The following is a 22,044-nucleotide window of genomic DNA, read 5'->3' on the forward strand; positions in this document are numbered from 1 at the left end:
TCAACTCGTGTTCAACATGAAAGATGTTAAGCTCCATGCACTCTTCCTACTGTTTGCATTGCCTTGCCATTTGGTTACATAATCATCAAGATATATAGCCTCAAAGTCACCCTGTTGGATTGTTTTTGTGCTGCACAAGCCAAACCAGTCAGACCACAAACCAACCAACACACTTTTTACCTCATTTGGCCATGTACTTTTGGTTTTACTCACTTAAGTTTTGCCACATTTAAAACTTACTTTCACCACCTCACTTTTGCACACTTTGTTCATGAATCAAAACCAAACACTTCAAGCCCATTAAACACTTAAAATCCTACATATTTAAGACATGAAAACCCTAATCTGAAGGGCAGAGGCTGCTATTTTCGAGCTGAGCAAGAGCAAGCAAGTTGGCAAGGATGGTTTTCATTTCATCTTCCATTGCACAAGCATCAAAAGCATTTTCCTTTTTTCATTCCATCCTTCCATCTTCAAGGGGCAGTGGACCTTTCATCCACTAGGTAAACATTTCACTCATTCTCTTCCATGGCCATGAGTATCATGCTTGCTCATTAATATTTCATGCTCATACCATGCTTTTAACCATGCTTACCATCCATACTTCATGATTTTTCATTTATGCCATGCTTGTTCAATGTTTATTTTCAATGTTAATACTATGCCATGTTTGGTTTTGAAGCCCTCAACATGAGGCATGTTCATTAGGCTTGAGTTTGAATGTGTGATGTTGTTCACTATCCATATCCATGTTTATGAGGGTCCCTTGTTTTTCACTTTTCACCATGTTTAAGTTACCATTTCCTTCAAAATAAAATACCATTGTGTTTTACTCATTTCGAACTTGAACTTTGCTTTTTGTATCATCTCATTTAGAGCACCATAGCATGAGATATTTTTGGTTGGAAGATTGGACAAATTTTCTGCGTTTTCGCGTATGCTGCATGTGGTTAGGGTTTTTTTCATTTTTGCATGGAAGGGACGACGACGTGTCACGCTCGTAACCCTTCGATCCCGCGTTTTTCTTTTGATCCTGGCCGCTGGATATGTTTTTGTCCTGTAGTGTTTAAAATCCAGCATGACCAATTGATTAGCATGTTACATGGTTGTTTCATTAAAACGTTGCCCTTTTTAATAATGTCACGCTGAATATGCATTGGGCAGGCTTAGCGCTAATGCTATCCGCCCCCCACACACAAGGCCCATAATCCATTCATTTTCATTTTTCATTTTTTTATTCTTTTTTTATTTTGCTGTTTTGTTTTTAATTCTTAAAAATATTTTATTTATTCATACAACTACCAAAACATATTTTTCACATTTCTTAACGTTTCATTTAATTTATTTTAATTTTTATTTTCATATTTATTTAATGTTAATATTTTATTTCAATTATTTATTCTAAATGGCTCGTTTTGGCACACATATTTTTTTATTAATTTTATTTTCATGACTTAGAATTATTTTTAGGTTTTGATTTTTGGGATGAGGCTTGAGCAATGTCTCATGGTCAACCTGACCTTTTCTTGGAATTTTATTTCCCTTTTTCAATTTATTTTGGATTTATTTTTGACCTAGTTTGCTTCGTTGACTTTTCATTTGACTTCTGTTTTATTTCAATAATTTATACACTAATTCTCATTATTTTTAAAATCTTTTTGGGGGATGATGATGTCCTGACCCCACCTAACTTAGTTTAATTTTTCATAATTTATTTGATTAATTTACTATTTATTTGACATTTTTTAAGTTGACTTGACTTTTCAGTTGACTTTTCTATGATTGATGTTTGACTAAGGGATTGCTTAGGGCAATTGAAGAGATCTTTTGATCCTCCCTTGTTCATCTCATATGCCATGTATTAGAGGCTTTTCATCTTGATTTTATTTGGTCCTTGCATCATTTCCCGATTAAATTATCCAGTGACCCTTTGTGTGCATAGTTTCATCTGTCTGATTCATTTGATATTTTTTATACTTGTTTCCTTCATCCATGCTTCTATTGTTTGATTGCTTAACATGTTTATACTTCTCATGCATTGTCTAATGCTTCATTATTTCATTCTTTGATTCATTTGATTTGATCATATACTTGATTGCTTATCTGATTGTTTGATAACTGTGGCCTACGTGTATGGTGTATGAGGCATAAATTCTTATTGCTTGATTGCCATGAACAATCCCCATTCATAACAAATGTACCCCTCTCCCATGAAGTGTATAATGTTTATTCTTTCATTCTTTATTCATTTATTAATACAAGAACTAAAATGAACATTCGATAACCATTTCAAAACAAGATCAAAACCTCGATCCAATGTCGAGTAATCATTTTCAAAACTTAATAGGACCAACACGTATTCATCCATCCTTTTGTAAGTCGATTGCTATATGCATCGCCATTTCTCTTGTAAGTCGATTGCTTCATGCATCGCCATCTACCTGTGAGTCGATTGCTTCATGCATCGCCATCTACCCTTACCCATGGTTCCTCTCCTTGCTCCTTTCGTCGATTCTTATTCCGTTTAGGTAGCACCCATTAGGTAGCACCCATTAGGTAGAACCCTTTGTATGATAACATAGGTAGAATTCACATATTCTTTTGTATGATAACATAGATAGAAATCCCTTATTCTTTGTATGATAATATAGGTAGTATTCCCCTATTCTTTGCATGCTAACATTAGGTAGATACTGCCATTTCTAAATCCTAACACATAGGTCCACATTGCATGACAACTGTAGGGTAGAGCTTCCCCATTTTTAGACCTTTCGTGCGTCTCCGATCTTGTGGCATGTCATTCCGTTCTATTGCATAGAGGTAAATGCCTAAGACTCGATTCAGCGAGCCGCGACACCTACTGCTAGGACGTGAACACATTGCCCACTCTCCTTTGACACAACCGGTGTCCTCCTTTGTAAGTCCATGTTCAGATGGCAATCCCTATGTAGCCGAACTACGACAACTCTGATTCTCATGTTCAAATGAGATACGTAGGCACAGGATGCGATGTCTTGCCGAGTTTTGACTAACAACTAACAACTGATCCTTGTTTGCTTTCGCCCTCGTTGCGATTCTTTTCTCTCGCCCTCGTTGCGATCGAGACCTTCCCCTTCTCTTGCCTTAGTTGCAATCGAGACCCTTGTTCCCGTAGTTTAGCTGAACTACGTTTTGCTCTGATTCTCATTCCAGATGAGATACGTAGGCATAAGACGCGATGTCTTAGCGAGCACACTTCTCTTTAAACCATAGGTAGCTGAGCTACGAAGACTCTGATTCTCATGTTCAGATGAGATACGTATGGAGTGGATGCGATATCCGTGCAAGTCATTTTCTTTTGACCCTTTTTTTTTAATAAATAGTACATTAGATAAACATACACCCTTTAGACAAGAACAACAAGAGTAGATCCCGTAGAGTACTACGGATGCGTAGGGGTGCTAATACCTTCCCTTCGCATAATCGACTCCCGAACCCAAGATTTGTTTGCGAGACCTTGTCTTTTCCTTTCCTTTCTCCAGGTTTACTTCGAGCGTTTCCTTTCCCTCCTTTGGGATAAATAACGCACAGTGGCGACTCTTCTGTCATTTCTTTCTCGCTGGTTGTTTTTTCGCATTCAATTTTTTTAGGCTGCGACAAGGTCACGACTTGAAAACTTTCTGGGAGACACGAAGGGATTCAACGAAAATAAATCGATGGAAAGACTCGATCTGACGCAAAGATGCATGTATTGGGGAAAATGCCAATACAACAAGACTATCCGCAAAGAATACTTCGGACAAAAATCCAGACTCAGACGGGGATGTCCACAAAGGACTCAGCTGAGGAAGAAACAACGAGATATTACCGGTTACTAGGTAATAAACTCAAAGGGAGACATGTTATCAAAACACCGGTTACTGGGTGAGAAAACAACACGCTCAAGGAGAAAGAATATCTAAGACCGGTATAAGGGTGAGAGATATCAGTCATCTGAAACATCTGAGAATGACCCAAAAGGCACATCTCAATTTAGGAAAATCTGACTCCATAGGGGACAAAAAGTCATAATAGGGAGCAGAAGGAAGGAACACCAGGGATACCGGTTCTTGGGTATATAATAGGTGATTAACCAGGAGTGAGTTGGGAACATATCCAAGACACTCATCATCCGAAAGGAGGGCTGAAAAAGCAAACTCGACTTACAGGATGGTCATTCGATTCCACAAGGAAATACGAATCTTACTCGACTGGAGAAGAAAAAGACTTCGACTGAAGAGCGCATGAGATATATTATTTATTACCGTCATAACGTAGATAACATACTCGCATGGAAGATTATCCACAACCGATTACTGGGTTAATGAAGGATAAATCGATCGAAAAGAAAGGACATCGGGATACCGGTTACTGGGTATAAAATGATGACCAATCAGAGGGAGAAACCAACATTACAAAACAAGGGTAAATGAAAGATGACTCGCTAGGGATAAATTTCCTGACAAAAGCAATTATCCAAGAGATATATCACCGGTTATTGGGTGGTATAATAAAAAACGAAGGAATATCAATACCGATTACTGGGTAAAGATAACCAACAAAGAGGGCATTACATCTAACGGTTACTGGGTAGAAAACCACAGAAATAGGACTTGCAACTACCGGTTACTGGGTAGAAGGCCACAAGATTCGCTGGGGAAAAGATGGACAATTACTGGTTACTGAGCAATTGAGCAACTAAACCACAGGGAACTGCAGGGGATAACAAGAAATGAATCCATCTAGGAACAAACTAGAAAAACACAATCAAACAAGACTCGACCCGATGAGGATATAAATCAGGGGAGTAATTCCATCCCGATACACACTAGGGAGGAAACTGAAACGATAATCATCCACGAGGACATAACTTAGTGGGGAAGAAAGAAGGAAAGATAGACACTTTCTGCTTATGGGGCTGACTCTATATGGAGAGATCAGACACAAACATCTGCTTGGGGAAGAATAATTCACCAGTAGCAGGAGATAACAAGCAAAGATATATGGCAAAGAATGCAATCATGAATATCTGAATGTTATGATTATGCATGTATATGCATGATTTGTATATGATTAATGCTGACAAACAGACATATCTAACACAAACAAGTCCGAGAATCACAAGCAAACACCCGACACAACAATCTCAACAAGAAAGGCAAAGCCTATAGGAGAACTCAGATCTGGGGAACAACCCGAGAAGGATAAAAATAAATCATCGGGAATATAAAACACTATCCCAAAGCTACACTCGATAAGGATACGAACAAGATGTATTCAGGAGCAACGAAAGAAGATGATCAAACAGAGAACTCCAACTCTAATAGGGACTATCTCTGGAAGAATAATAATCACGGGAAGATGTCGACCACAGTTGGGGATAGGAAAATAAGATCCGCCGGAGAGGAAACTCTACTAGGGAACTTATCAAGGAATGATGTGAAACTCTATGGGGAACAACCACCAATCGGATACACATCGATCAAAACAACTTCCTTCTAACTGCTGGAGAGGAAATTCTGCTGAGGGGAGACATAGTATTTTGCTCCACTGGGGATGGAAACAAACACATCTTCAACAAAAACTCTCAAAGCTAGAAGAAATCTTCAGACTCAGAGGGGATACAACCATCAAACTCTGATCTGGCAATCCTACCGGGGACAAGCTGTAAATGCTCGAAGGAACTACCCTGGCTGAGGAACTCGGAAATGAATCCTTCATCAACAAACGACATGCTGGGGATGAAAAGGGAGACAAGCCCTTCACCAATTGCTCTAGGCAACTTCCTGCTGAGGAAACAATTATCTGGAAAGATAGCTCTGAGGGGAACACATGCTTACTCCGCTGGGAACTTCTACTCAGATTGGGGAAAGACGAACCTCCTCGTGAGTAGAATATCATATCGACTTTTATCAATCTATAAGGGATTTTAGGTCAGTCCACCCAAGGGATGACAACCATACAATTGATAAAACACAAATGCTAGTGCCTGATATAGAGGGATACACGTCTCTGAAAAATCGAGGCAAGAACTGGAACAGAAGGGATCATCCACAGATCAAACCATACAACCAAACATGGATTGCTAAGACTCCACGGGGAATACAAGCATGTATGCATAAAGAAACTACCAGGGAATGCATCCAAAATCTCGCTAGGGGAAAGCAATCCAATAAGATAGATCAATCCACTGCCATCAAAGAGAACTTCTCATACCAGACCCTCTGGGAAACTGATGACATACTATTCTTCCTGTGCTCACTGGGGAGACAACTTGAAGGATAATAAAGAGGATATAAATACGCCATAATATGAACAAATGTCTTACCTTTTGGTAATCATACTATCCTTAGGAAAGCACTAAAGATATTCCACTTATCCTTTCGGTCATTGTGAATGTTCATTTTGTTTAAAACATTTATAAAAACCTTATTTGTTTAAAACAATGATATTCATCAGTTAAAAACATGCAAACATTTGTTAAACAGAAACAAATAAGAGTGCAAAGAATTGGATAAAGGTTCAAATTTATTTAATAGAATGGTAGTCTGTAAATGGCGAGACTCCATAGTGTAGCACCTCAAATTTGCACCTCCCATTTTGTACATTCATTTTCATTTTTAGGTCATTAACATTACATTGGCCACTGCATAACATTGCATTGTCCATTGCCCAAGTGTAAGTCATCAGACAAGATTAGGTCAAGATGATCAAGAGATCAGTTGTGCAAGCAAGCAAGTGCACTTCCTATTGAAGCAAAGCCCTATGGTTGGTTCAACATGTTCATATGCTCTAGGGGTCCTTTTGAAGTGGTTTGGCCAAGGTTTGGATGATCAAAGCTCAACAGTCAAGCTGAATTTCATCTGAAACCCTAGAAAGTCAATTGTGGTCAATTGTGCCTGAATTCATGGATTTGAAGGTGAGAGATGGTTAGAGAGACCTCATTCATGTCCATACAAGTCTCATTTGACATTTCAAAGATCATCATTGAGGAATTTGAGGTCAGAAGAAAAGTTTCCAAAAATAGTAAGTGACCTGTAATTTCAAATTGCCAAAAATGGAAAGGTCTTCTCCTCAAATTTACATCATCATACAAGCTTCAAATGAAATTTTGTCCAACATGAAAGTTGAAGATCTTGCTCTCACCTTTTCAAAAAGTCCAAGAACATGCATTTCTCATGTGTGATTGGCAAGTTATTATCAAATCATTGTCAATGGAATTTGAACTTCAAACTTGGATAACTTTCACACCAATTGGCCAAATGAAGTGGGGTTTTTTGCTACATTATCCTTTTAACATGCTCTATCATAATCATCCATTACATTTCATTAAAAAGCATCACACAAAAATGGCATTTTTCATTGGATTTGAATTTGAAAATTGGAGGGAAAATATCAATTTTGAAAATAAGCATTTCCCACACTTCCAAGCATGTTGGTGTCTACATGGTATTTCAAGGTGAATTTAATATAGAAACGTGCACTGTAGCATGCATTCCATGCATGAGGGTGTCTTGACCAATTTTCCACAAAAACTCATTTCACTAATTACCATTACATTTGGTTAAGTGTGATTAACAAATTCATTAATCCATCATATATATTGATAATGCTAACTGAATTCATGATTAACATTCATTCATCTCAGATCTAGATCAAAAGTTGCAAATTCTCTCAATTTTTTCTCTCCATTGTTCTACGAATTTTTCCATAGAACTTGCATTGTGCTTCACTGATCCAGCATCTACAAGCATTACTGAGCTTTCTGCAAGCAAGGATTCATCAATTTCGTGCTGTTTCTTGGACTGTTACATCAAGCTCCATCAATGGCAGTTGCATTTTTGAGCTACATCAAGCATCATTGAGCATTGGATCTTCACTCATTCATCTACTAGAGCTTTGAGGATCATTTGTTTCAACATTCCAAAGCCAGAAAACCACGATTACACTACTGCTCTTCAAACCAGGTCAAAATTCGATACTCTTGATTCATGTAATTGTGATGTGCATTCTGTAGATCTTGCATCCATGAGTATTCTGAGCTTTGTACTTTTGATTTTCATTGAGAAACAAGAAAGATATGCTGATTTTAAGTTTGTTGTTCAAAACTTATTTCGATCGATCCTTCCATGTTAGTAAGAATTAGAGGAAATAGATGCTGGATTGATGATGTAGGTTGAGAGATGAATCGAATGGTGTATCGTTTGTGTATTTCTGTGACCAAAAATTCATGATGATGATGAACATGATGAATGCGTGAAGAACCCTAACATTTCCAATTTCCAGATGCGTTAGATCTTGCTGAGTTCATTTTGCATGATTTTTATTGTTTTTGTCCCATGCCATCAATAGAAGCACGCCACCTCATTTATTGAAACGCAGCGCTTCAGATAGCGCGCGTTGGATTTGAATTCGGACAAGGTTCGAGTCCAGGCTCCAGCATTCCATATTTTGCTTTTGGCATTTTCTCACCATATATGATCCATGTTCATATACACTTGTTCCATTCATTTTTATTTTTTCTCCACACTTAAAAACTCATAACTCACAAAATAATTGTCCAATTTACATGAGGCTTTTTGTGCTATGATCCTTGCCATGTCTACTATTTTATGATGATTTTTGCAAAAATTGTGCACGTGTGGATTTTTATTTTGGCTAGTGAATGTTCATACATGTGTTTTGTGGCACAATGCTTGTTATTTTGGTTGTGAAATGATGATGCTTGATCCAATGATTTTGAAATTTTACATGAGTAAACTAAACACCTTTAGGAGCATTTTGGTATAAAGTTTGTGATTTTATCATGCTTGGTTGATGATATATGCTATGATGAATGGAGGTGTGACAATTTGTGTCACACCATTTCTTGTCCAATTTGCTGATTTTATTTACCATGCCATATGAACTTCAAATGATATGAATTGTTTCATGTTGATTCTTCTGGATGTTAAGTTTGAGTGTGAATTTTTGTAGAATTTTTGAGTGCATTTCCAATTTGTTTGAGAATTTCTTTTCTGTTTGGCCAATTGTGGACTTTTTGTGAGTCATGATCTTATATGATTTGTGAAATTCTTGTTATTTATTGGATGGACCTGAAACTTTACACATGTATTCTAGACATCTTGAAGTTTTCCATGGCTTTGGTTTGATGCATTTATCTTGTGCCAATTTTGTTTTATGCGTGCTTGAAGTTGATGCATGATTTGGTACCTTGTATGAGCTTGTTTGAACATGCTTTGACTTGATGAATTTAAATGACATGCTTCCCTTTGTCCAAATGACTTGAACTTTGGTGTGATGATCATGTGATGAATGCTGTTTAGCCATGATTTTTCTGGGGATTTATTGAAATATTTTTGAGTTGGTTTGAATTGAATCTTTCTGTTTGGTTCTATGAGCTTTGGATATGCATGCTTTGCCTTCTTTGCCTCATGAAATAAAATTGGTTGATGATATGAATGTGAGACCACTTGGATTTGTTTCTTATTTGATTGATCTTGATTTTTGATAAGTTTCATGTTCTGTTTTGTTTTATTGCTCCCGTTTTGACCCTAGGCCTTGTCCTAGAGGTTTGCTTCTCACATTTGAGCTATGTTTCAGGTCAAAGAGCACAATCGCTTATACTTGATGATGTGCACTCAATTGGAGTTGGTTTATTGCTTGTTTATGACTAACTTTGAGCTTGTTTTGTAGGCATTGAGACTTGTACTTAGGCCTTGTGGCTTGCACCTTTGTGTATTGATGCTTGTTTGTCTGTTTATGTACAGTTGTCTGTTGACTTGTAACTGTCTGTTTGACTTTTGTTTGAGTTGTGTACTGATTATGTTGGATTGTTTTCAGGTACCTTAGTTGCTATAGTTCCATTGTGAACTTGCTTTTGCTTTGCTTGATAGCTTGAGCACTGAGGTATAACTTTGTAACTGCATGTATTCTGGAAGACCTGGCCTGTTACTTGGCCAGGCACCTGTCTGAAGTCCTCCTTAAGAGGCAATGCTTGTGCTTGTTTATCTTTGTCCCCTGTACATATAAAAGACCTCCTAAGTGAAGAGGCATTGGCAGACACAAGAGATGTGTAGTCCATCTCCTGCTATTCAGTGTGTCATCCCTTGGCTCACATCACATGTTGATGCCTTGTGGATCTTAACCCAAAATCTATGTTGAGTCAGTCATAAGTGTAAAAGGGTTCCCACTTTCTGAACCCACACTTCCTTTGTCTGAAGCTCTCCCTGGCTAGGGATAAGAGCTGTGAGGCACACCCCTCACTTCCTATTTCATCTGCTTAACCCTAACTCTCAATGTTAGGGTTAAGAGCTAACATCACCCTGATACAGTGGCTTGCTTGTCGAGGTTGACATGACCCCTTGACTAAAGCCTAACCCCGGTGTGAGCCCACTTTGTGTGTATATAGTGTGTGCTATTTGTGATTGTTTGCTTTGATTGCTTGTGCTTCTTAGGATAGCTTGCTCCCTGTGCAAGTTAGATAGCAACCTTTACTTAGGGATGATATGCATGATAACATCTAGGCTCGAGTTAGTCTCCCTAGTTGTGTCTCCCTTTGTTATCTGGTTAGGTTAGTCCTTTTTCCCTGCGTAGGGGAACTACGTCGCCCTGATCCTCATACCAGATGAGGTACGTAGGCAGGAGATGAGTTGATCTCTCCGGGCGCCCTTTTTGTTTTGTCTTTGTGTGTGTTAGGAGATGGATGTAAGCCCAACGATTGGCATTCTGTATCCTCTTGTTGTATGCTTGGGGTCCGATGTAAGTCCAGCAATTGGCATTTGGTTCCCAGTGTGGGTGTGTTTGGTTCGGAGTCTGATGTAAGTCCAGCGATTGGCATTCGGTTTCCAAGTTTGCCTTTTGTGTGTGGAGTTTGACGTAAGCCCAACGATTGGCAGTCGATTTCCCGTGTTTGTTTGTTTGGCGTGCGTTAGCCGAGCTACGGATGCTCTGATTCTTCTTAGTCCAAGAAGATACGTATGCATAGGATGCGATATCCTAGCGAGCATGTTTTCCCCTGTCCGAACTACTTCGACTCTGATGTCTATGCTTGATAGACTAAGTAGGCCCAGGATGCGATATCCTGCCGAGTTAGTTTCGTTTGTTTTCTTGTGTCTCTTTCAGCCAGTGCGTTTGTTTGTGAGCAGTGTTTTAGCAACCATATTCCTTCCTTTTGTGCGTGGATCCCGTCGAGTACGACGGATGCGTAGGGGTGCTAATACCTTCCCTTCGCATAACCGACTCCCGATCCCATTCTCTTTGGTCGCGAGACCATGCTTTTTCCAAGTTTACTTCGAGCGTTTCCTTTCCCTCTTTTGGGATAAATAACGCACGGTGGCGGCTCTGTTGTCTTCGTCTCCCGCCGGTTTTTCGCGTAATGCGACACATAGGTCTTTACAAATTTGAAATTGGTGATATACATGGAAAAAGGGCTACATTGAACATAATGACCATTTCTCCACCAACTCTGAATCCACGGTATTCGAAGCTTCAGTTGATGATGACTGAGCGAGAATCTTTGATAGATGACAGCTGTAGAACACCGTCTTGTCAGGATGGAGTTACTTGCCAAATCCCTAATTTTTGCCTAGATTGCCCCAGGGTGAGGTACTCAATCTAGCGGGATATATCTATTCATTTCTTTCATGTCTCTAACTTATGCCTGAACTGTCCTTTCGGGTTTTCAATCCACCGAGATGCTCATTTTTGCCTAAGCCGCCCTTTCGAGTTTTTAACTTAGCGAGCTATTCTATTTTTATTTTTAGGAGAAGTATTTCTTGACTGCATCTGAATTCACAGGACGAGTGAAATCCTCCCCATCCATAGTTGTAAGCAACATAGCACCGCTTGAAAGGCTCTCTTAACAACGTATGGACCTTCGTAGTTTGGAGTCCACTTTCCCCTGGAATCGGGCGCGAAAGACAAGACATTCTTGAGCACGAGATCAGCTTCTCGGAACACACTAGGCTTGACCTTCTTATGAAAGGCTTTCTTCATCCTTTGGTGATACAACTGACCATGGCACATGGCAGTTAATCTCTTCTCTTCAATCAAATTTAGTTGGTCATAACGACTCTGAACCCATTCAGCCTCAGTCCACTTGGCTTCCATCAAGACTCGCATTGATGGGATCTCGACCTCTACCGGGAGCACAACCTCCATGCCATATACAAGAGAGAAAGGGGTTGCCCCTGTTGAAGTACAAACAGATGTACGATAGCCATGCAAAGCAAATGGCAGCATCTCATGCCAATCTTTGTACGTAACAACCATCTTCTGAATAATATTCTTGATGTTCTTGTTAGCAGCTTCAACAAACCCATTCATCTTGGGTCTATATGGAGAATAATTACGATGTGCAATCTTGAACTCGCTACACAGCTCTTTCATCATCTTATTGTTCAAGTTAGATCCATTATCAGTAATGATCTTTTCTGGCACATCATATCTGCATATGAGTTGATTCTTGATAAACCTCACAACCACCTGCCTAGTCACATTTGCATACGATGCCGCTTTAACCCACTTGGTGAAGTAATCAATAACTACGAGAATAAAATGGTGATTGTTCGACGCCTTAGGTTCAATCATGCCAATCAAGTCAATTCCCCACATGGAGAAAGGCCATGGGGAGGAAATAACATTCAGAAGTGTCAGGGGAATATGAATCTTATCCATATAAATCTGACACTTATGGCATTTCTTCACATATTTGCAGCAGTCAGACTCCATTGTCAGCCAATAGTAGCCTGCTCTCAACATCTTCTTTGACATAGCATGTCCATTGGCATGAGTACCAATGAACCCTCATGGACTTCTGTCATCAATAGGCCTGCTTCGTGTCTATCCACGCATCTGAGAAAAACCATGTAAAAATTCCTCTTATAAAGCACATGACCATTAAGGTAGAAACTGCCAGATAATCTCCTCAAAGTCTTCTTATCTTTAACAGATGCCCCAAGCGGGTAAGTCTGACTTTGGAGAAAACACTTGATATCATAGTACCACGGCTTATCATCTTTTACATCCTCAACGACAAACACATGAGCTGGTCTATCTAAGCGCATCACAGTAATATTCGGGACTTCATTCCAATAATTGACAACAATCATTGAAGCAAGCGTAGCGAGAGCATCCGCCATTTGATTCTCGTCTCGAGGAATATGATGAAAGTCAACTTTAGTAAAGAAAGTTGAAATCCTCCTTGCATAATCTCTATATGGGACGAGGCCAGGCTGATTTGTCTCCCATTCACCCTTAATCTGATTAACAACGAGGGCCGAATCACCATAAACATCCAGATGTTTGATCCTAAGATCAATACATTCTTCCAAACCCATAATACAAGCCTCATACTCCACCATATTATTCGTGCATTTGAAAGTTAGTCTTGCTGTAAAAGGAAAATGTGTGCCTTGAGGAGTAATAATCACTGCCCCAATACCATTTCCATACTGATTAACAGCACCATCGAACACCATACCCCATCGGGAACCATGCTCTGGCCCTTCATCGAGTGTAGGCTCATCACAATCTTTCATCTTCAAATACAGAATCTCCTCATCAGGGAAGTCGTATTGCACGAACTGATAATCCTCAATTGGTTGATGCGCCAAATGGTCAGCCAAGATACTACCTTTAATAACTTTTTGAGCTCGATACTCAATATCATACTCATACAACAACATCTGCCAACGGGCAATCCTCCCAGTTAAAGCAGGCTTCTCAAAGATATATTTGATTGGATCCGTTTTGGATATCAACCAAGTCGTATGATTTAATATATATTGGCGTAAACACTTAGCAGCCCAAGCCAAAGCACAACATGTCTTCTCAAGCATTGAGTACCGAGACTCACAGTCAGTGAACTTCTTACTAAAGTGGTATATTGCATATTCTTTCTTTCCTGATTCATCTTGATGACCGAGGACACAACCCATGGAATCATCAAGCACAGTCAATTACATAATAATTGGTCTCCCTTCAACCGGCGGAGATAGAATCGGAGGCTCAGACAAATACTCTTTGATACTGTCAAAGGCCTTTTGGCAATCCTCGGTCCAATCATGACGCTAATCTTTCTGGAGGAGCATGAATATAGGCGCACATGTGGCAATCATGTGGGATATAAATCTCGAAATGTAATTCAAGCGGCCAAGAAAACCTCGGACTTGCTTCTCACTTTTGGGCGCAAGCATCTCTTGTATTGCTTTTACCTTGGCAGGATCAACCTCAATACCTCTCTCGCTGATAATAAAGCCCAATAACTTGCGGGAACGGACCCCAAATGTACACTTGTTCTGATTCAAGCGGAGTTTGTACTTCCTCAAACGCTGGAAAAGCTTCAGTAAGTGCTCTACATGTTCAACTTCCATTTTTGACTTTGCAATGATATCATTAACATACACCTCGATCTCCTTGTGCATCAGATCATGAAACAAGGTAGTCATAGCACGTTGATACGTGGCTCCGACGTTCTTCAAACCGAAGGGCATCACTCGATAACAGAATGTTTCCTAAGGTGTGATGAATGTTGTCTTCTCCATATCCTCGGGTGCCATTCTAATCTTATTGTAGCCGGAAAATCCGTCCAACAATGAGAAGACATTGAATTTAGCCGTATTATCTACAAACATATCAATGTGTGGTAGAGGAAAATCATCTTTTGGACTAGCTTTATTCAAGTCACGGTAATCTACACACATTCGTACTTTTCCATCTTTCTTAGGCACAAGCATAATATTGGCCACCCATTGAGGATATGTAGAAGTCACCAGAAACCCCGCATCAATTTGCTTCTGAACTTCTTCTTTAATCTTCACTGCCATATCAGGATGAGTTCTTCTGAGCTTCTGCTTTACAGGAACACACTCAGGCTTCAACGGCAAGAAATGTTGCATGATATCAGTATCTAGACCAGGTGTAACATCTCAAAATTTGCCCTCCTCTTCTTTAAAAAAAAAAAAAAAAAAAAAAAAAAATTTGCAGGCTATGAGCCGACCTATGGTCGACCATAAGGGTCAGCGCATGGACCACGGGTCAGCGCATAGCATGGTATGGTCGACCATAAGGGTCAGCGCATAGCATGTTTGAGCCGACCTATGGTCGACCATAGGGGTCAGCGCATAGACCACGTGTCCAAAAAAGCTTCAAATGAAAAAGTGTTCAACATGAAAGTTGTAGATCTTGCTCTCACCTTTCCAAAAAGTCCAAGAACTTGAAAATCCCATGTATGGTTGGAAAATTATGGCTCAGTGAAATTCAAAAATGACCCATAATCAGGAGGCCATAACTTCCACATGGTTTGTCCAAATTGCAAGTTCTTTATATGCACAAACTCCATTTGACATGTACTTTCATGGTGCATAATTGGATTTTTCCAAAAGTGGTCAATGCAAAAAGTCAAATTTCAACTGGACAGTTAAAATGGACCAGGGGCAAAATTGTCCAACTTGTGAAATAATTGGAATTTTTGAGTGGGGATTTTTTCTACACCTCATAATTGGCATTTTAAACTTGTTGGAATCATCATTTTATGGCTAAGGCATTTGGTTTGGAATTTGGTTTGAAAAGTGAAAATGCCAAAATTGGACAATTGCCATACACATGTGAATTTGAGATTTAAGCAACCAATGAAGTTGAAACAAGTTGCAATGGTTCACATATGATATTTAGAGGTTGCATGAGCTGTCAAAACAGCTGGCAATGAGCTGTATATGGAAATTACACTTTTGCCCTCATTTGCAAAATTAGCCATTTCACTTACAATTGCATTTGGCTAATTAACATGATTAGTGGATGATTAAGGTACCATATAAATTCCAAAACACTTGTTAATCATAACAGAATGCACAATTACCAAGTTCAGATCTGAAAATCTCCACATTCTCTCAAAACCCTCAAGAACACCAACACCTTCAATCTCAAGTTTCTTCATCAAATCTCCACCAATTCACACGATTTTTGTGGCATTGAACTCACATCATCATCAACAACATCTGTTTGGATAGTTTGGAAGGGAAGGAAGGCTGCATCGTGACTGTTCATCATCACCTCATCCATGGCAAATCGGAATTGTGGACTCTAGAAGCAACATCAATTGAAGCTGCACGCACCTATCACCTTCTTCATCATTATTCAACAACTGTTTTGAAGAAAAGAGCGCGAAGAACAGCTCCATAAGCACTGCATTCCAGGTTTGAGCAAAATTCGATCATCACCATTTGCTTAATAGTTATATGCGTTAGAAAGAGCATGAAATGTAGGTTCTGATGATGCTTGCGGTTTTAGGGATAGTGACCTGTAGCGTGAGATATCGTGAATTGAAATTATGAATGCAAACCCTAAATGCTTCGATCCGCTTGATTTAGGAACTGTTAGTCAAAAATAGGATGATATTCATGTTCCTCTTGAAGAGACGAGTCCAACGGTTATCTACTTGTTCATTTTCATTGAGTTTTGATGTTCTTTGATTTTTGAGGATTCTGGAGGAAGGAGATGAGAGCTTTGCGCAGAAACACGTTTGATCCATTTTTTCTGTTTGAAATTTCAAATTGGAGGTTTCCTGCTCCCGCCAACTAATTACCATAATGCCACTGAAATTTCATTTTTATTAATTTAATTAATTCAAATAAATTCTAAAAAATTGCTAACACATTAAAAAATTAATAAAAATAGCAAAAAAATCCTAAAAATATGGCAATTTTTTCTATGACTTTGTTGACTTGTCTAGATGATTTTTGACCTATTGGTCAAAGTTGTGCTTGGTGAAAATGTTGTTTGGCATAGGCTTTTCTCACACATGTTCATTTTTGATACATTTTGTTAATTGACTTGTGAAATGCTCATATTGTAAAAGAAATGTCTGGAAATTTTTGTGGTGATTCTTGATTCATTGAGGTTCATTTATATGTAAATTTTGTGGATTTTTGATTCCTGGCCAATGAGATATGATTTTTGGAACATAGGTGTGACAATTTGTGTCACACCTCTTGATGTCAACTTGTGGAATTTAATTGATTGACCTATACATGTTAGAATTGAATGAAATTTTGCATGGTGAATTGTTGACATGTTAGGATGCTTGGTGAATTCTTGTAGAATTTTTCACTGCCTTTTCTAATTGATCATGATTTTTCATTTCTGGTGATTGAATTTGCAAGTCCATGTGACCTAGGTTGGTAGAATGATTGAGAAATGCTCATGTTGTATTGTATGGCCATGAAATTTGATATGCATGAACTAGACACATGTTAGGACCTCCCTGTTTTGGTCTCATCCATTTCTTTTTTGTTTTCAATGAGATATGAATTTTTGATGTGGATGTATGCATTGATGGTGTGAATTGAAGCATGAAATTGTGTCTGTTTTTGATGATTTTCATTGACATGGTTCCATTTGCCCAATTAAGCTCAAATTTGGTGTGCCATACCTGGATTAGCCCTTGTTTAGGTGTATTTAATTTGAGAATTTTTGGATTTATTTTGATGTGGATTTGAATGCAATAGTTCTGTTTGTATGCTTGGTGCTTCATTTGAACTAGTTTGCCTTGTTTTGTGCACAACATGAGCATGATGAATGATATGAACATGAGACCAATGGTGTTTGCTCTTGTTTGACTTTAATTTGAGTTTGGTTGGTGAATACCTTGCTGTTTAGGAATTTTTTCTTGCTTTGGACCCTAGGCTTGGCCTAGTGGTCTAGTTGCTAATGTTTGCTTGATTTTTCAGGATTAAAAAGCAATGCACATGGAGAATGATTCAAATTAACTTTAATTGACGTTGTTGATGTTTGTACACTAACATAATTGTGTTTTGCAGGTTGTGAAGCATAGGCTTGAGCCTTGGCTTGCTTTGTTTGTGCATAGCTTGTATAGTTTGTCTGATTGAACTTGCTGTTTGGTTTTGTCTGTCTGAGTACTAACTGTGTTTGATTGTTTCCAGGTACTTTAGTTGCTCAGTTCCTTGTGAACTTTTGCTTTGCTTTGCTTAAGCAACTTGCATAGAGGTATAACTTCCTAACTTCATGTAGTCTGGAGACCCGGCTGTTACCGGGCCGGGCAAATAAATGTCTGAAGTCCTCCTTAAGAGGCAATGATTGTGGTTGTTTATTTTCAAGCCCAAGCAGATGAAAGTCCTTTAAATAAGGCAATTGGTGGAAGGTAGGGGTATGCAGCCTACCCCCCACTATTCAGTGAGTCTTCTCCTTGCTCCCATTACATGGTTGTAGCATTGAGATCAAAAGCCCAAGATCTGTGCAGTGCACATTGAGTCAGAGTCTCCGAGTATAGAAGGGTCCCCCCCATTCTGGACCCATGCTCATTTGTCAGCTCTCCCTGGTTAGGGATAAGAGCTGTGAGGTCTCATCCTCACTTCATCCTTTCATCTGCTTCACCTTAGCCTCGTAATGGCAAGGTTAAGAGCAAATCAAAACCATGTACAGACGACTCGCTTCGGCGGTCAAACCCCTTTGATTGAGCCTCTTGTTTGGTTATAGCGTGTGCTCTGTGAATCTCTGATTGATATGCTTGTTTGAGATGCCTGTTCTCATTTGATATATGATGTATGCTTGTATGCTTTCTTCTTTCCTGGTTAGGATTAGATCGCACTAATGCAAGTAGGTAGAAACTTGAACTTAGGGTGGCTTTGCATGACAACATTAGGCTCGAGTCTCAGCTCCCTAGTCGTGCGTCTTTCCCCGGTTTCTGGTTAGCAATTTAATCCCTTTCAGGGGAACTACATCGCCCTGATCCTCGTTCCAGACGAGGTATGTAGGCAGGTGGTCGTGCGAGACCACTCCGGGCAACCTTTTTCTTTTTTGTGTGTGTATACTTGTTATCTGACTGTGTGTTTGGGTTCGGATGCCGACGTAAGCCCAGTGATTGGCAGTCGGGCTCCACGTTTGCCCTTTTGAGTGTGTTTGGGTTCGGATGCCGACGTAAGCCCAGGATTGGCTGTCGGGCTCCATGTTTGCCATCCTTGTCTGCTTGTTTGTTTTGTGTTGTTTGGCGTGCGTAAGCCGAACTACAGTGGCTCTGATTCTTGTTCCAGACAAGATATGTAGGCATAAGGTGCGATACCTTATCGAGCTCGTTCCTCTTAACCCCACCTGCGTTCCCCGTGTGTGTGTGTGATGTTTAGCAACCTTTTCTTTATTCTAGGACGTGGATCCCGTCGAGTACGACGGACGTGAGGGGTGCTAATACCTTCCCCTCGCGTAACCGACTCCCGAACCTTTTCTCTCTGGTCGCGAGACCATGTCTTTCCAGGTTTCTCTGAGCGTTTCCTTTCCCTATCTTGGGATAAATAACGTTTAGTGGTGGCTCTGTGTGTTTTTCTTTTTAGGCTCGCCGGTTGATTTTTCGCAGGATGCGACAGCTGGCGACTCTGCTGGGGACGCATTCGATGTAGACCTATGCTGGTCCATCGTCCCTAAGCGAGTCCTTCCTAGCGTTCTAGGATTAGTTTAGGTTGCTTGTTGTGTGATTTATTGCATTTATTATTCTAACCAGTGTGTATCTATATTTGCATAAATGTCTGCATGCATCATACTATCATGTTGTTGCCGTCCTCTGTGCAGGTGGTTCCTCTGTGTGGGGTGGGTGTTCTGAGTGGGGCTAAAACCCAGGCCCGAGTATACACCTAGGATTAGTGTGGTCTCGCGTTCCTCATTTGCTTTATCAGCATATTGTTGCAACGTGACATACCACAAGCCAGACGAGGTTCATTTGATAGTGCTTTCCTCTGTGGGGTACTCCACTTTGGTTGAGTTACTTCATCTGAACTATTGACTCTGGTGACCGATCATTTCCCGGATCTTTGGTTTAGACGATCTTAAGGGAGCTACAATGGCACACCCGAAAGGGCAAACCCATTGAGTATGTCTGCCCGATTGTCGAGACTATTATCCGCCTTAGGATGACCTGTTTAGAATTTACCTGTGAGGGGAGGGTGATTCGTTCAGATGCATAATCAGATGTTGACTTTTGGATCAGTGATTCAGAGGCGTGTTTACAAGTCGGATTTATGATCATTTATTGCCGTGACGCCGGAGTGCTGTCCGTGATTTATCAGTGGGGATCCGTTTATTTCAGGATTCCCCGGGCCGAGATATTTATCAGTGGGGATCCGTTTATTTCGGATTCCCTGGGCCGATTCAGATGGTGACGGTGTGTCTGCTCAGAGACCAGTGGTGATGATGATGATGTATCTGTCTTCCGTTTATTTCGGAACCCGTGGGTCAGAATTGTGATTGTTTGTTCCTCAGATGGTTATGATCAGTTCAGAATCCAGATTCAGTGCAGATGATCAGATGGCTTGGAGGATGGCAACGCATTGCATTCATTCATCAGCATCATTACATTTTGCATTAATTGCATCTAACACATGTTTACCCATATGCAGGGACATTTTTGATCGACATCCTGGTTGAGAGATTTTTGTTCAGAGATGAGAACCGGCTTGAAGCATGATGTTGTCTACAGTTTCTTCAACCCAGAGACTGATGAGTTGAGAGACATGATTGCATTGATTACACCTGACCATGTGGGGATGTTCAGGGAGTCATACGGTAGTATCCTGAAGATGGTTTTCAGACTCACTGACAGTGACAGAAGCGCCATTCATACTCTTCTCCAGTTCTATGACCCGGGGCTGAGATGCTTTGTATTTCCGGACTATTTGTTGGGACCTCTGATGGAAGAGTATGCTAGCATCCTGGGTGTTCAGATCCGCGATCAGATTCCTTTTTGTGCTATTAGGAGAGAGCCTGACGTCCTTGGGATTTCCCGTGCTCTTTATTTGAGTTCGGAAGTGACCAAGGAGGGTTTGAAGGAGAAAGGAAAATTACCCGGTTTTCATTTGAGTTTCTTGGAGGCTAATGCCAAGGAACATGCTGCTAGGGGTAACTGGAAGACGGTTTGTGCTCTGACCGCCGTGAGCATTTATGGGATTGTTCTGTTTCCTAATCAGAAGGATTTTGTGGACCGTAATGCTATCAGATTGTTCATGCAGAGAAACCCTATTCCTAATCTGGTCGGAGACGTTTACTACTCGGTGCATAACAGGAATGAGAAGAGGCGTGGTGGTTTGATCAGATGCTGTTCTCAGTTGCTCTTCCGATGGTTTATGGGGTATTTGCCTTCTCGGGGCGCCTTTGCTCATATTGATCCCACTGTCAAGTGGTCGTTCAGGTTGATGGGTTTGCGGGCTGATGATATCGCTTGGACTCATAATGGGTTGGCTGGACGGGATTTTATATATAGCTGCGGGGATTTTCCTAATGTGCCTCTTATAGGAGTTCAGGGTTGCATTAATTACAACCCGACGCTTCTTAGGAGACAGATGGGGTTCGCTATGGAGGTTCCTCCTCTCGAGTGTGAGACTCAGGAGTCCTTTTATTTTCCTGTGGAGGGTAATCAGGCCAAGCTGATGCAGGTGTCCGGGGCATGGCGCAACATCCAGAAGAAGGGTAAGGTTCCATTTGGTAAGGTCAACTGTCGGTATTTTCCTCTATTCGAAGATTGGTTGCGGAAGAGGATCGAAGCCACATTTCTACCATTTCCGGGGGGTGATCCTGTGTGTCCTATGATTGAGGGTCCAAGTTCTTCCGTCAGCACGGAGGAATTCCTTGAGATGAAGAGGGCCAGAGATCAGTTACTTGCAGAGAAAGCTGAGTTGGAGAGAAGTGTTGCTCGGTTTCAGGCAGCTAACCAGGAGATCAAAGTGAAGATGGAAGATCAAGACAAGCGACATGCCTTGGAGGCCAAGCGCTTTGAGATGGACACAGCCTACTATGGAAAGATCAGCCAGGCTTTAGCATCATCCAACCGGGAGCACGACATCACTAAGGATAAGCTGTTCAGAGCGTCAAAAGTCATCGAAGATGAGAAGAGAAGGGAAATACTTGTCAGAGATCAGAGGGACGACAGAGTCCGAGTCCTCATTGCTGAGTGGGAGACCAAGCTGAAGGTCAAGGAAGCAGAGAATCTGAAGATCATTGCCGAGAGAGACCACTATATGGCAGAGA

This window comes from Lathyrus oleraceus, chromosome 2 (assembly GCF_024323335.1).
Source record: "Lathyrus oleraceus cultivar Zhongwan6 chromosome 2, CAAS_Psat_ZW6_1.0, whole genome shotgun sequence".
Classification (NCBI taxonomy): Eukaryota; Viridiplantae; Streptophyta; class Magnoliopsida; order Fabales; family Fabaceae; genus Lathyrus; species Lathyrus oleraceus.